Source organism: Engystomops pustulosus, chromosome 4, assembly GCF_040894005.1.
Source record: "Engystomops pustulosus chromosome 4, aEngPut4.maternal, whole genome shotgun sequence".
Lineage (NCBI taxonomy): Eukaryota > Metazoa > Chordata > Amphibia > Anura > Leptodactylidae > Engystomops > Engystomops pustulosus.
In genome coordinates this window covers 166,976,860-166,991,030 of record NC_092414.1, presented here as the reverse complement: position 1 = coordinate 166,991,030, position 14,171 = coordinate 166,976,860, and positions in this window count along the sequence as shown.

Here is a 14,171-nt window from a genome sequence, read left to right as displayed (position 1 = left end):
TCTTCCAACTCCTATTGGTCCTACCCTATTCTTTTTTAATGAGCTTAGTGTCATCCGCTGCCAATTACAAGCTAAACAATAGTAGGTGAGATGGGCAGAGCCATAGTTATGTGATTGAATATGGGCTTATAAAGATTGTGTCCATTTGTCTAGAACTCAAATGCAGAACTTTAGTATATGTCTCCATGGTAACAGACAACAAATAGACTTTTTGTAGTCAGATTCCGAATTTAAACTCCCTTTTATTTGTTTCTTACTAGTTACATAAATTTGAAATATTAACAGAAAATTGGAGATAAATTGAGGAATAAACACTGTTTCCAAATGTGCTTTAAAGGAAATCTACTACCAGGATTAAGGGTTGTAAACCAATTACACTTGTATTCTTGTTTTTGCATCCTCTGTCATCCTTTTATCTTCTGTTTTTTTACCAAAAAAAGGTTTATAGAGGCTTCATAGATGTTAATTGAGCCTTGAGCCCCTAAGGCTTATTTGTATAATTTTAAAGCCTTTTTTATATAAAAACAAGGACATAAGAAACTAAAAGAAGAGCAGTTATGGCCAGTGCGGGAACACACCAGCATGTAAGTGGTTTACAGTCTTTGATTTCCTTTAAGCTAACCTCTGACAAAAAACTGACTTTTCTGCTATAGGTATTTTGCTTTCTTCTTCATTTACCAATAAAATAGATCAGTGTTTTACATTTCCAAAATAACATCCATTGTTGGAAAAGTCATAGATTAGCTTCTGTTCACAATGGTGTTTTTCCTTTAGAATTCCCTATGTCGTCAAAGTAACATCAGTGTAGTCAGCCATCATATATATCAGGACCACAATGGAAACCAGACACCAATAATATTCAATAGCATCAAGGTTAAAACCGGTCACACATGGTACAATAAGGACTCTGGGCCGGTGAAGCTTTTGACATTTTTGGCTACAGAAGAGACATTGATGAAAAGATATTTACCCACAGCAATAATTTTTACAGTACTTATATGATAATAACATTTATTATTATTTATTATATAGCGCCAGTACATTCCGTGGCGCTTTACATATCATAAGGGACATATACAAATGAACACAAACGTTCATATGGAAGAAAAGAAGTAAGGGCCCTTATCACAAGAACTAACAATCTATGAATATAATACTTTAATTTCCTGCTTGTATTTGTGGAGGTGATAAATGATGCCACAGCAGTGCTTACTAAATGATTGAAACATCAGACCATGGGAAGATGAGTTGTAATCGATGGTTAATGATTGTGTTTTGTGTTCGGGTCATTAGCTATTGCTGTTCAGTGTGTGGTAACCTGCATACCCCACATATTATTGGAAAGTCAGAATTCTGATTGAGACACCATGTAACACCCTGTTAGATGAATGCACCGATCATGACTCTCCATCACTTTTCATTAAAGGAAACCTACCACCAGAGATCTACCTATTAAGGTAGATCCAGTGGGATGTTCTTCTAATGTATAGTAGTATAGCCCTTTTTAGGGCTAATTCTTTTGTGGTCCAGAACTTTTATGAATTTTAATTTCCCCAAGAGAATACAAGAGAATACTTGGGCGTAGAGCTGAGGCTACACGCCACGGCTACTCCACACCCCAGTAGCCGCTTGAGTTTCGCCTACCATAACATCTTCAGCACCCAGCTCCTGGTAGCTCCGGGCACTTATTTTTTGAAGCTGGGTTCTGTGCATGCGCAGTAGCTCTGGCTTCAGAGCCGAGACCGTGCAGCCGGCAGCCTGCATTCTGCGCATGAGCCCAGCTGTGCAGAAGAGTGTGCGCTGAAGATGTCAGGGTAGGCGCAATGCAAGAGGCTACTGGGGTGTGGAGTAGCTGCGCCGTGTAGCCTCAGCTCCAGCTACTCCACGCCCCAGCATTCTCTTTAGGAATTTTGCATATTGGGGGAATTCAAATTTATAAAAGTTCTGGGCCACCAAAGAATTTGCCCTAAAAAGGGCTGTACTACTCTACATTAGAGGAGCCTGCAACTGGATCTATCTTAAAAGATCTGTGATGGTAGGTTTCCTTTAAGCTTTTTTGGAGATAAGATTAACAAAAATGTAATTTGTGGTGGTTTAATAATAGATCGCTGTATATTTATAGTTTTTATCACTACTAACACATAGCAAAATATAACATAATAAAATGATTCTTCTGGGGAGATTTCACCACATAGAACACTATAGACACGGCAGTCAGTATTGACCACAGCAACTAAGGCCGAGGTGTAAAACTCAAATAATGGTCCAAAATCTAGGAGAGATTCACTGACCATCCTTGATATTGAAAATATGTGTAGACTTGAGGAGGTTTTTCCGTCTGATCAGACATCATAATGAACCTTTTCAAATGGAAACAAATGTAAAGAGACAGTGTTAGGTATTGTCCCTGGAGATCTGTGGAACCTTACCTTTGTGTGTGTTGTTAGTAGTAGCAGTACTAGGATTATTCTAGGATTGTAGTTGGACTTACTCTTTGCTCAGCCTATCCCCCTGACTTACTGCTTTATTATTCAAATAGAAACTTGCTGCAGTTACTCGTAGCAGAGGGGAGGGGCTGTGCTGTAAGGGCTCCGTGTCGGCGGCCCTGGGACCCTGGGTCTGTGCCAGCAGGTTTGGAACACTATGCTTTCTGTTATCAGGTATCCTGATTTTGTATTATATTTGTTGCTTGCTTATCTGTGTTTTTTTTTTTTAAATAAATGCTTTTTTCTGCTAAACATTACAACATCTGAAGGATTCTGCTCCTGGAAGGAGGCAGAATAGTGATGGTCAGGAAGGTATAGCCTAATATATAACCACAATAGAAATGACTAGACAATACGAAAGATAAGTAACCGGGTCATAGTGTTTGATGTGTCACCATTAAGAGCCTATAGGATACTAGTTTTTTGGCTCTAGTAACGCAGTCTTGGACCTGCTTCTCTGGCCTTTTGTGTTACCAAGAAGAAATTCTCCTCTATTCATTTTCTGTAAACAACTCTGTTATTAGAAGGTTTATTCAATGGGAACAAAAGATGTCTCTTTATGAAGAATTCCAGGCTCCTCATTTGCCTCCGGTCTGTCAGTGTGAAGATTGGATAATCTCCTACTAATTGCTGAGGCTGATGCTTTACTTTTTTATTGTTAACATAATTATACTACTAAAGTAATAAGAATAAGTAGTTATGAAAATGTAGCAGTTTACAGGATTAAATCTATTGTCTATCACATTTTCTGCATGCCCCCCCCCCCTTTACCATATAAAGAAAAATTATACAAATATGTAAAGACACGTTTATACAATCACACACATTTACGCATTCATTTGTTATATACACACATAAAGTTTTAAACTCATATTTATATACTCGTATACACTTACTCGTATACAGCAACCGCTACAACTGTTGTTACGCCACTGTATCAAGAGGCAGCACTCCAGGAAGTATGTGAAAGAGGGTGAGTCTTTATTCCATCAAAGTGACGTTTCGGTGTAATGCTACACCTTTTTCAAGCATAAAGTGTATGACATACAACCAGCTATTTAAAGACCAACAAAGTCCAAAGTCCCTGATTGGTCAATTACAAAGTGAAAATACAACATGATACATCGTGCAAAGTGAACAAAATTATATAATACATAAATCTGTATGTACATTAAAAAGTGTATAATTGCAGGGAACATTATACATAGTGCATACAAAAACAAAACCAAGTCCCGCCCATCGGTATGCTGACCTGACCCACGTCTCCTCCATTCAATCATAAATTCAGGTTGTCCGGATGGATCCACCTGTTGAAGCACACATGTTATAACAAATCACAGGAAGTGGTGTGTGCACCCACCAAATGACCGGAAATAGCAGGTGTGCGGGCATAATTGAACTGCCCGGCAACTAATGCGCAGGCGTATTATGAACAGGGGAAGTAGAAGTGGCCATCTTAGATCTGGGCAACCCTATGTTTCTAGGACCAACCACAAAGATTTACGAGGTAAGTATCACAATACTGATGATAATAATGCACGTAGGCTGTTAACCCCCAAAAAACACTTTAGTCAGTGGGTCTTACTCTGGGTTATTGGTATTGGAACTGAAGATTACGTGGCAGTAATCCACTGCACTTACTTTGTGGTTTACCAATTTATTATTTTACACGGAAATAGTTGCTTAGACATTTAAACAGTCCTGTTACTAAGCACAAAATGCTGAATATCACAATCAATTCCATTACCACTTGACCCAATTTTACTGCCTAAATATGTTTTTTTTTAAATCCACACTCTTGAGCGTATTCACATATAAACATTTTAGGGGCAAAATCTTTTGAATAGGTCAATGGATTAAAAGACAAACAGCTCAGGGAAGTAAATGTAATCAGGATTATGTTCCTGGTGACAGCTATTCTTCAAGTCAACCTTACGTATTACAATCCCTTTTGACTTAAGAACCTGTACATTAGGAACATAGATGGGCGTCACTGGGGATAACACTACCAAGTGATTTATGTCACTGCCAGGAAAGTTATATTGCAGGAGAATCAGAATTCTGCCAAATTTCTCTTTTTGGCATCAAATAATCTTAGCTTTCTATGGCTGAAAAAGTTCTGTTACCAAAATAAATTGGGATTTTGAACAGTTGTGCTCATTATTCCATGGCCTCTAGCAATCAGGGGACTGTCTGCTCCAGTAAGAAGGGTAATGGGAGCACAGGCAAGATCAGACAGGTGCTGGTAGTGGGAGATTCAATTATTAGGGGAACACACAGGGTAATCTGTCACAAAGACCGTGCATACCGAACAGTGTGTTGTTTGCCGGGTGCTCGGGTTCGGCATGTTGCGGATCGGGTTGACGGATTACTGGGAGGGGCTGGTGAGGAACCAGCGGTCATGGTCCACATTGACACTAATGACAAAGTAAGAGGTGGGTGGAAGGTCCTTAAAATTCATTTCAGGGATTTAGGCCATAAGCTCAGGGCAAGGACCTCAAAGGTAATTTTCTCCGAAATACTGCCTGTACCACGTGCCACACCAGAAAGGCAGCGGGAGATCAGGGAGGTAAATAAGTGGCTCAAAAGTTGGTGTAGGAAGGATGGTTTTGGGTTTATGGAGAACTGGGCTGACTTTGCTGTCGGCTACAGGCTCTACAGTAGGGATGGGCTGCACCTCAATGGGGAGGGTGCAGCTGTTTTGGGGGAAAAAATGGCTAAAAGGTTGGAGGAGTGTTTAAACTAGAGACCTGGGGGGAGGGCAACTACACTTGTGCAGAGCAAATAGACGGTGTACATAGAGAGCTGGGAAGAGTCATAGTTCATGGGGGAGGAAGGGGGGCTGGAATGAGATTGGGGAATAAGGACAAAAGGAATACGGACAGGGAAAACCATATAAAGTGTATGTACACAAATGCCAGAAGCCTCACAAACAAAATGGAGGAACTGGAAATCTGATATAGTGGGTATCAGCGAGACATGGCTGGACAGTAGCTATGACTGGGCTGTTACTATAGATGGTTATAGTCTTTTTAGAAAGGATCGTATAAATAAAAAAGGTGGAGGGGTTTGTTTATATGTGAATTCTTGCCTCAAGCCCGTCTTGCGAGATGATATCAGTAACGCAAATGCAAATGTGGAGTCCCTATGGGTTGAGATAAGGGGAGGGAAAAAGAATAATAAAATATTACTAGGGGTTTGTTATAAGGCTCCAAATATAATGGAGGCAGCAGAGGAAATGCTGATAAGTGAAATGGATGCGGCTTCAAAGCATGGTGAAGTACTTATCATGGGAGACTTCAATTACCCAGATATCGACTGGGGGGCAGAAACCTGCAGGTCCTTCAAAGGTACCAGGTTCTTGTCAACAACAAAAGACAATTACCTGTCGCAACTAGTCCTGGAGCCAACAAGAGAGGGGGGGGGGCACTGCTGGACCTTATCCTTACCAACAGACCTGATAGGGTAACAAAACTACAGGTTGGGGGGAACCTGGGGAATAGTGAACATAATATCATTGAATTTGTATAACGCTTTACTAAGAGCGTCAGGGAAGGGGCAACCAACACTCTAAACTTCAGGAGGGCAAATTTTCAGCAACTAAGGGAAGACCTTAATGGCAAAGACTTGGGTAATGTTCTCAGAGACAAAAGCTATCCCCCCGCCCACACACACACACACACACAAACACAAAATGGGACATTTTCTCATATATTCTAAAAAAGTCCTGTGAGAAACACATACCTTACGTGAAAAAGCATAAGAGGAACAAGAAAAAACCAATGTGGCTAACTAGTCTTGTAAGGAAAGCAATAAGCAGATAAAGGCCGCAAAAATAGAGACTGAGAGAAAAATTGCAAGGGAGAGCAAAAATAATCCCAAATTATTTTTCAAGTATATAAATGATAAGAAATTAAAAACAGAGAGTGTGGGTCCCCTTAGGAATAATAATATGGTGGAAGGACATGAGGAAAGGGCCAATCTACTGAATGTCGCCTTCTCGACTGTCTTTACCCAGGAAAATCCCCTGGTGGAAGACACAATGAGGAATAATGTAAATTCTCTTTGGAATGTCAACAGTTTAACCCAGGAAGAGGTACGGCGCCACCTCGCAACCACTAAGATAGATAAATCACCTGGGGCAGATGGCATACACCCCTGGGTTCTGCATGATTTATGTACGGTGATAGACAGACCGTTATTTTTAATATTTGAAGATTCACTGAGGACTGGTTATGTTCCACAGGACTGGTGCATAGCATAACCGGGCAAGTGCTGGGGCCCCGGGGTACTGGAGGGGCCCACTCGGGCCCCCGGGTCAGCAGGACATCTGCCCCGCTGCCCAGGAGGTTCCTTTCATCTCTCATCGCAATCTGTGTCCTCCAAACACAGATCGCGATGAGTACATGTGCAGTCACTGCTTTCCCCGGCAGGAGCTGCAGAGGCTGAAGGACCTGTGATGACATCATGGTCACATGACCTACTGGGGAAAGCAGTGACAACACAGACCTGCATCTGTGAGGTGAGGGGGGAGAGACATTACAGGGGACAGGGAAGGGGAGAACATGGGGGGCTGTGTGGGGACATTACTTACTGGGGGGCTGTGTGTATACAGGAGGGGGTGGGGCAGTGTGTATACAGGGGGAGGAGGGGGAAAGTGTGTATACAGGAGGAGGGGGGCAGTGTGTATACAGGGGGAGGAGGGGGAAAGTGTGTATACAGGAGGAGGGGGGGCAGTGTGTATACAGGGGGAGGAGGGGGACAGTGTGTATACAGGGGAGGAGGGGGACAGTGTGTATACAGGAGGAGGAGGGGGGCAGTGTGTATACAGTGGGAGGGGGGGGCAGTGTGTATACAGGTAGAGGGGGGGCAGTGTGTATACAAGAGGAGGAGGGGGGCAGTGTGTATACAGGGGGAAGGGGGCAGTGTGTATACAGGGGGAAGGGGCAGTGTGTATACAGGAGGAGGGAGCAGTGTGTATACAGGGGAAGGGGGGCAGTGTGTATACAGGGGGAAGGGGGCAGTGTGTATACAGGGGAAGGGGGCAGTGTGTATACAGGGGGAGGGGGGGCAGTGTGTATACAGGGGGAGGGGGGCAGTGTGTATACAGGGGGAAGGGGGGTAGTGTGTATACAGGGGGAAGGGGGGCAGTGTGTATACAGGGGGAGAGGGACAGTGTCTATACAGGGGGAGGGGGGGCAGTGTGTATACAGGGGGAGGAGGGGGGCAGTGTGTATACAGGAGGGGGGGATGTGTACATGGGGATGAGGGGGGGGCAGTGTGACTACTGGAGGGCGGCCCATAAAGGGGCCCACTGGAGCTCTGTTGCCCAGGGGCCCACTAAAACCTGGAGCCGGCCCTGGTATCAATATACAAAAAAGGATCAAAAAGCGATCCTGGAAACTACAGACCTGTGAGTCTAACTTCTGTGGTGGGAAAAATATTTGAGGGGTTTGTTAGAGATGCTATCCTGGAGTATCTCATTGTGCATAACCTTATAACCCAGCGTCAGCATGGGTGTATGAGAGATCGGTCCTGTCAGACTAATCTGATTGGTTTCTACGAGGAGGTAAGTTCAAGACTGGACCTGGGGGACGCTGCGGATGTTGTATAATTGGACTTTTCAAAGGCATTTGACACCATGCCACATAAAAGGTTGGTATATAAAATGAGACTGCTGCCAAGTAATTGGCTTAGTGATAGAAAACAGAGGGTCGTCATTAATGGCACATTCTCAGATTGGGTTGACGTTACCAGTGGAGTGCCACAGGGGTCAGTATTGGGGCCACTTCTTTTAATATTTTTATTAATGACCTTGCAGTGGGTTTACACAGTCAAGTTTCAATATTTGCAGATGATACTAAGCTGTGTAAAGTAATAAATACTGAGGCCGATAGTTTAGCATTACAGAGGGATCTATGGAAACTTGAGGAGTGGGCAGAGAAATGGTTGATGAGTAGAGATGAGCGAGCACTAAAATGCTCGGGTACTCGTTATTCGAGACGAACTTTTCCCGATGCTCGAGTGCTGGTCTCGAATAACGAGCCCCATTGAAGTCAATGGGAGACTCGAGCATTTTTCAAGGGGACCAAGGCTCTGCACAGGGAAGCTTGGCCAAACACCTGGGAACCTCAGAAAAGGATGGAAACACCACGGAAATGGACAGGAAACAGCAGGGGCAGCATGCATGGATGCCTCTGAGGCTGCTTAATCGCACCATTATGCCAAAACTATGGGCAACAGCATGGCCATGACAGAGTGACAGAATGAAGCTAGATAGCATCTAAAACATCCAATAATTGACCCTGACACTATAGGGGATGGCATGCAGAGGCAGCGGCAGGCTAGAGAGTGGCATGGCGACATACCCTAAATGGACTCAGGCTTCAAACCAATGGGTGGCAGAGAGGAACCAAAGGAGGTGAGCAAGAAGCGCTCAAATAATATTGGTACATGATAAAAGTTTGCCAGTATATTTTGTGGATTACACAGCAGGGTGGCGACAAAGTTAACATGGAAGCCATGAAAACAACCCAAAATTCTGCCTGACACAGCTCGTTTGATAAGGGGACCATGTATGGAGGCAGGGAACTAGTAGTAGATTAAAGGTGCTGCAGTTAAAACTATGTTAGTTGGATCTTGGCATGGAGCTGGCGCTCCGCTGCCAGGCGAGCTTTCGCCAATCCAAGCCCCTGTCTCTACACTACTCCCCAAACAGCACTTCTAAGAACCTTTTGTATAAGATCAAGTGTAGTAGCGTTCTTATAAGTTTAGGATATGGCGGGTGAGGGGAATGTAAACAGATGCGCAAGAAGCGCTGAAATAATATTGGTAAATGATAAAAGTTTGCCAGTATATTTTGTGGATTACACAGCAGGGTGGCGACAAAGTTAACAAGTTTGTTGTGGAAGCCATGAAAACAACCCAAAATTCTGCCTGACACAGCTCGTTTGATAAGGGGACCATGTATGCCTACAGTTCATGCCAGTCGCTGCACTGGCTGCCAGTCTCCTTTCGAATACAGTTTAAAATAATAACCCTCATCCATAAAGCTCTGTATAATGCTGCACCCCCCTACCTCTCCTCTCTTATCTCAGTCTATCGCCCAACCCGTGCTCTTAGATCCGCCAGTGATCTTAGATTAACCTCTACCCTAGTGCGGACCTCCCACTCGCGTCTCCAAGACTTCTCTAGAGCTGCACCAATTCTATGGAATGCTCTGCCCCGGACTATCAGACTAATACCTAACCTCCAAAGTTTCAAACGTGCTCTTAAAACCCATTTCTTTAGGCAAGCCTATAACACTCATGACACTGCATGAAGTTTTAACTCTTCTACTAACCCGTCCTGTGTCGTCCTCCCATCTGTTATCCAGCAACCAACAGGCACCAGACTTCTCTGCAGTCCCATTCACCCTGGACCTGGTGACGGCTGAGTGGTTCAAGCGACAGCAATTCCATTTATTATATTTTGTTCTATTCCCTAAGAAGAATGGCCATTAAAAATTCTTTTACCTCGTGTTACCCCATCATCTTCATAAACCGTAAGCTCTGGCGAGCAGGGACCTCACTCCTGTTGTTCCATACAAATGTTGTGCTCTGTTACATTACATTTGTATTTGTTTCCTATGATTTGTAAAGCGCTACGGAATATGATGGCGCTATATAAATAAAGATTATTATTATTATTATTATGCAGCAGTTTGAGCACCGCCTGCTGTCGCTTAGCGACGGCACTGCTGCTGTGCCTAGAGCTACCGACTGATGGCGCCACGGCCACGGATGGTAATTCGGAGGAGGAGGAGGTGGAGGTGGAGGAGGGGTGGGAGGAGGAGGAGGTATAGTAGGCCTTTGAGACCTGGACCGAGGTAGGCCCCGCAATCCACTGTGTCGGCAGTATATGACCAGCCCCAGGGTCAGACTCGGTCCCAGCGTGCACCAAGTTAAGTGTAGTAGCGTTCTTATAATTTTGGGATATGGCGGGTGAGGGGAATGTAAACAGATGCGCAAGAAGCGCTGAAATAATATCCCTAAATGGTAAAAGTTTGCCAGTATATTTTGTGGATAACACAGCAGGGTGGCGACAAAGTTAACAACTTTGATGTGGAATCCATGAAAACAACCCAAATTTCTGCCTGACACACCTCGTTTGATAAGGGGACGATGTATGGAGGCAGCTATATGGACGACTTTTGGAGGTAGCAATGGAGACAACGTGTGGAGGCTGCTATGGAGACAATTTAATTTGGATAGTGCCTGTATGTGGCAGTCCAAAAAAGTTTTCAAACCAGAGGAGCAGGTAGGTGGCCCTCCAGAAAAATGAAATAGATTGAGTGCCTCTATGTGGCAGTCCAAAAAAGTTTTCAAACCAGAGGAGCAGGTAGGTGGCCCTCCAGAAAAATGAAATAGATTGAGTGCCTGTATGTGGCAGTCCAAAAAAGTTTTCAAACCAGAGGAGCAGGTAGGTGGCCCTCCAGAAAAATGAAATAGATTGAGTGCCTGTATGTGGCAGTCCAAAAAAGTTTTCAAACCAGAGGAGCAGGTAGGTGGCCCTCCAGAAAAATGAAATAGATTGAGTGCCTGTATGTGGCAGTCCAAAAAAGTTTTCAAACCAGAGGAGCAGGTAGGTGGCCCTCCAGAAAAATGAAATAGATTGAGTGCCTGTATGTGGCAGTCCAAAAAAGTTTTCAAACCAGAGGAGCAGGTAGGTGGCCCTCCAGAAAAATGAAATAGATTGAGTGCCTGCATGTGGCAGTCCAAAAAAGTTTTCAAACCAGAGGAGCAGGTAGGTGGCCCTCCAGAAAAATTGAATAGATTGAGTGCCTGTATGTGGCACTCCCAAAAATTGTTTAAAACAGAGGACCGGGTAGGTGGCCCTCCAGAAAAATTAAATGCATAAAGTACTATAGCTAGAGCCAGTGGGCCCTGTCAAAAAAATAGCCAGTTTCCTCTGCTTTAGTGTACAAAGAGGAGGAGAAGGAGGAAAATGAGGAGGAGGAGGAGTGCATAAATTATTCAGGTTGAGCTTCCTTCACCTGGTGGAGATTGGAAATTATGAGAAATCCAGGCTTTATTCATCTTAATAAGCATCAGCCTGTCAGCGCTGTCAGTCGACAGGCGTGTACGCTTATCGGTGATGATGCCACCAGCTGCACTGAAAACCCGCTCGGACAACACGCTAGCGGCAGGGCAGGCAAGAACCTCCAAGGCGTACAGCGCCAGTTCGTGCCACATGTCCAGCTTTGAAACCCAGTAGTTGTAGGGAGCTGTGTGATCATTTAGGACGATGGTATGGTCAGCTACGTACTCCCTCACCATCTTTCTGTAAAGATCAGCCCTACTTTGCCGAGACTGGGGACAGGTGACAGTGTCTTGCTGGGGTGACATAAAGCTGGCAAAAGCCTTGTAAAGCGTACCCTTGCCAGTGCTGGACAAGCTGCCTGCTCGCCTACTCTCCCTCGCTACTTGTCCCGCAGAACTACGCACTCTGCCGCTAGCACTGTCAGAAGGGAAATAGTGTTTCAGCTTGTGCAACCAAAGTTATAACTTTAATTTTTTTTTAACTTTTTTTTGTGTTTTTTTGTGTTTTTTAGTTTTTTTTTGTGTTTTTTAGTTTTTAAAACCAAACGATGCTATCCTATTGCTATGGCTATTTTCTAGCCAAGTATGAAAGCACACTGCTATGCCAGATGAGATGACGCTGAGTTATGAAAAAATAAACGTAAAATAAAAAGGAAATGGCAGACTGTGCCTAATTGAAATCCAACCCCTAATAAATTTTCCCACTTCGGTCTTTGCGATGGATATGTGCGTCACTAAGCGCTAAACACAGCGGTCGCAAGTCTCACTCCAAATTCCTCACAATTGGCTAGTAGATGCACTGCAGCAAGGACAGCCACCAGCAGATCAACCAGAAATAAAATATATATAACGCTATTGTAGGCATAAGTAAGCCGTTTGGATTCTCCTTTGGCTATTTTCTAGCCAAGTATGAAAGCACACTGATGAGTGCCGCTAGCACTGTCAGAAGGGAAATAGTGTTTCAGCTTGTGCACCAGGGCCTGCTGGTATTCATGCATTCTCACACTCCTTTCCTCTCCAGGGATGAGAGTGGAAAGATTTTGCTTGTACCGTGGGTCCAGGAGAGTGAATACCCAGTAATCGGTGCTGGAATAAATTCTTTGAACGCGAGGGTCACCTAGCATGAAATCTGCCATATGCGCCAGAGTACCAACGCGTAAGAATTCACTCCCCTCACTGGCCTGACTGTCCATTTCCTCCTCCTCCAACTCCTCCAACTCCTCTTCTTCTGCCCATACACGCTGAACAGTGAAGGACTCAACAATGGTCCCCTCTTGTGTCTCGCCAACATTCTCCTCCTCTTCCTCCTCATCCTCCTCCACGTCCACCTCCCCCGATATGCGCTGAGAAACAGACCTAAGGGTGCTTTGGCTATCAACAAGGGAATCTTCTTCCCCCGTCTCTTGTGACGAGCGCAAAGCTTCCGACTTCATGCTGATCAGAGAGTTTTTCAACAGGCCAAGCAGCGGGATGGTGAGGCTGATGATGGCGGCATCGCCACTGACCATCTGTGTTGACTCCTCAAAGTTACTCAGCACCTGACAGATATCAGACATCCACGTCCACTCCTCATTGTAGACTTGAGGAAGCTGACTGACCTGACTACCAGTTCTGGTGGAAGTTGACATCTGGCAGTCTACAATCGCTCTGCGCTGCTGGTAAACTCTGGATAACATGGTTAATGTTGAATTCCACCTCGTGGGCACGTCGCACAACAGTCGGTGAGCGGGCAGTTGGAGGCGGCGCTGCGCTGCCCTGAGAGTGGCAGCATCTGTGCTGGACTTCCTGAAATGCGCACAGATGCGGCGCACCTTCGTGAGCAAATCAGACAGATTGGGGTATGTCTTGAGGAAACGCTGAACTATCAGATTTAACACATGGGCCAGGCATGGCACATGTGTCAGTCTGCCGAGTTGCAGAGCCGCCACCAGGTTACGGCCGTTGTCACACACAACCATGCCTGGCTTCAGGTTCAGCGGTGCCAGCCACAGATCAGTCTGCGCCGTGATGCCCTGTAATAGCTCTTGGGCGGTGTGCCTTTTATCGCCTAGGCTCAGCAGTTTGAGCACCGCCTGCTGTCGCTTAGCGACGGCACTGCTGCTGTGCCTAGAGCTAGCGACTGATGGCGCCATGCCCAGGGATGGTAGTTCGGAGGAGGAGGTGGAGGAGGGGTGGGAGGAGGAGGAGGCATAGTAGGCCTGAAAGACCTGGACCGAGGTAGGCCCCGCAATCCTCGGCGTCGGCAGTATATGACCAGCCGCAGGGTCAGACTCGGTCCCAGCCTCCACCAAGTTAACCCAATGTGCCGTCAGCGATATATAGTGGCCCTGCCCGGCAGCACTCGTCCACGTGTCCGTGGTCAGGTGGACCTTGTCAGAAACGGCGTTGGTCAGGGCACGGATGATGTTGTCTGACACGTGCTGGTGCAGGGCTGGGACGGCACATCGGGAAAAGTAGTGGCGGCTGGGGACCGAATACCGAGGGGCGGCCGCCGCCATGAGGTTGCGAAAGGCCTCGGTCTCTACTAGCCTATAGGGCAGCATCTCCAGGCTAAGCAATCTGGAGATGTGGACATTAAGGGCTTGGGCGTGCGGGTGGGTTGCAC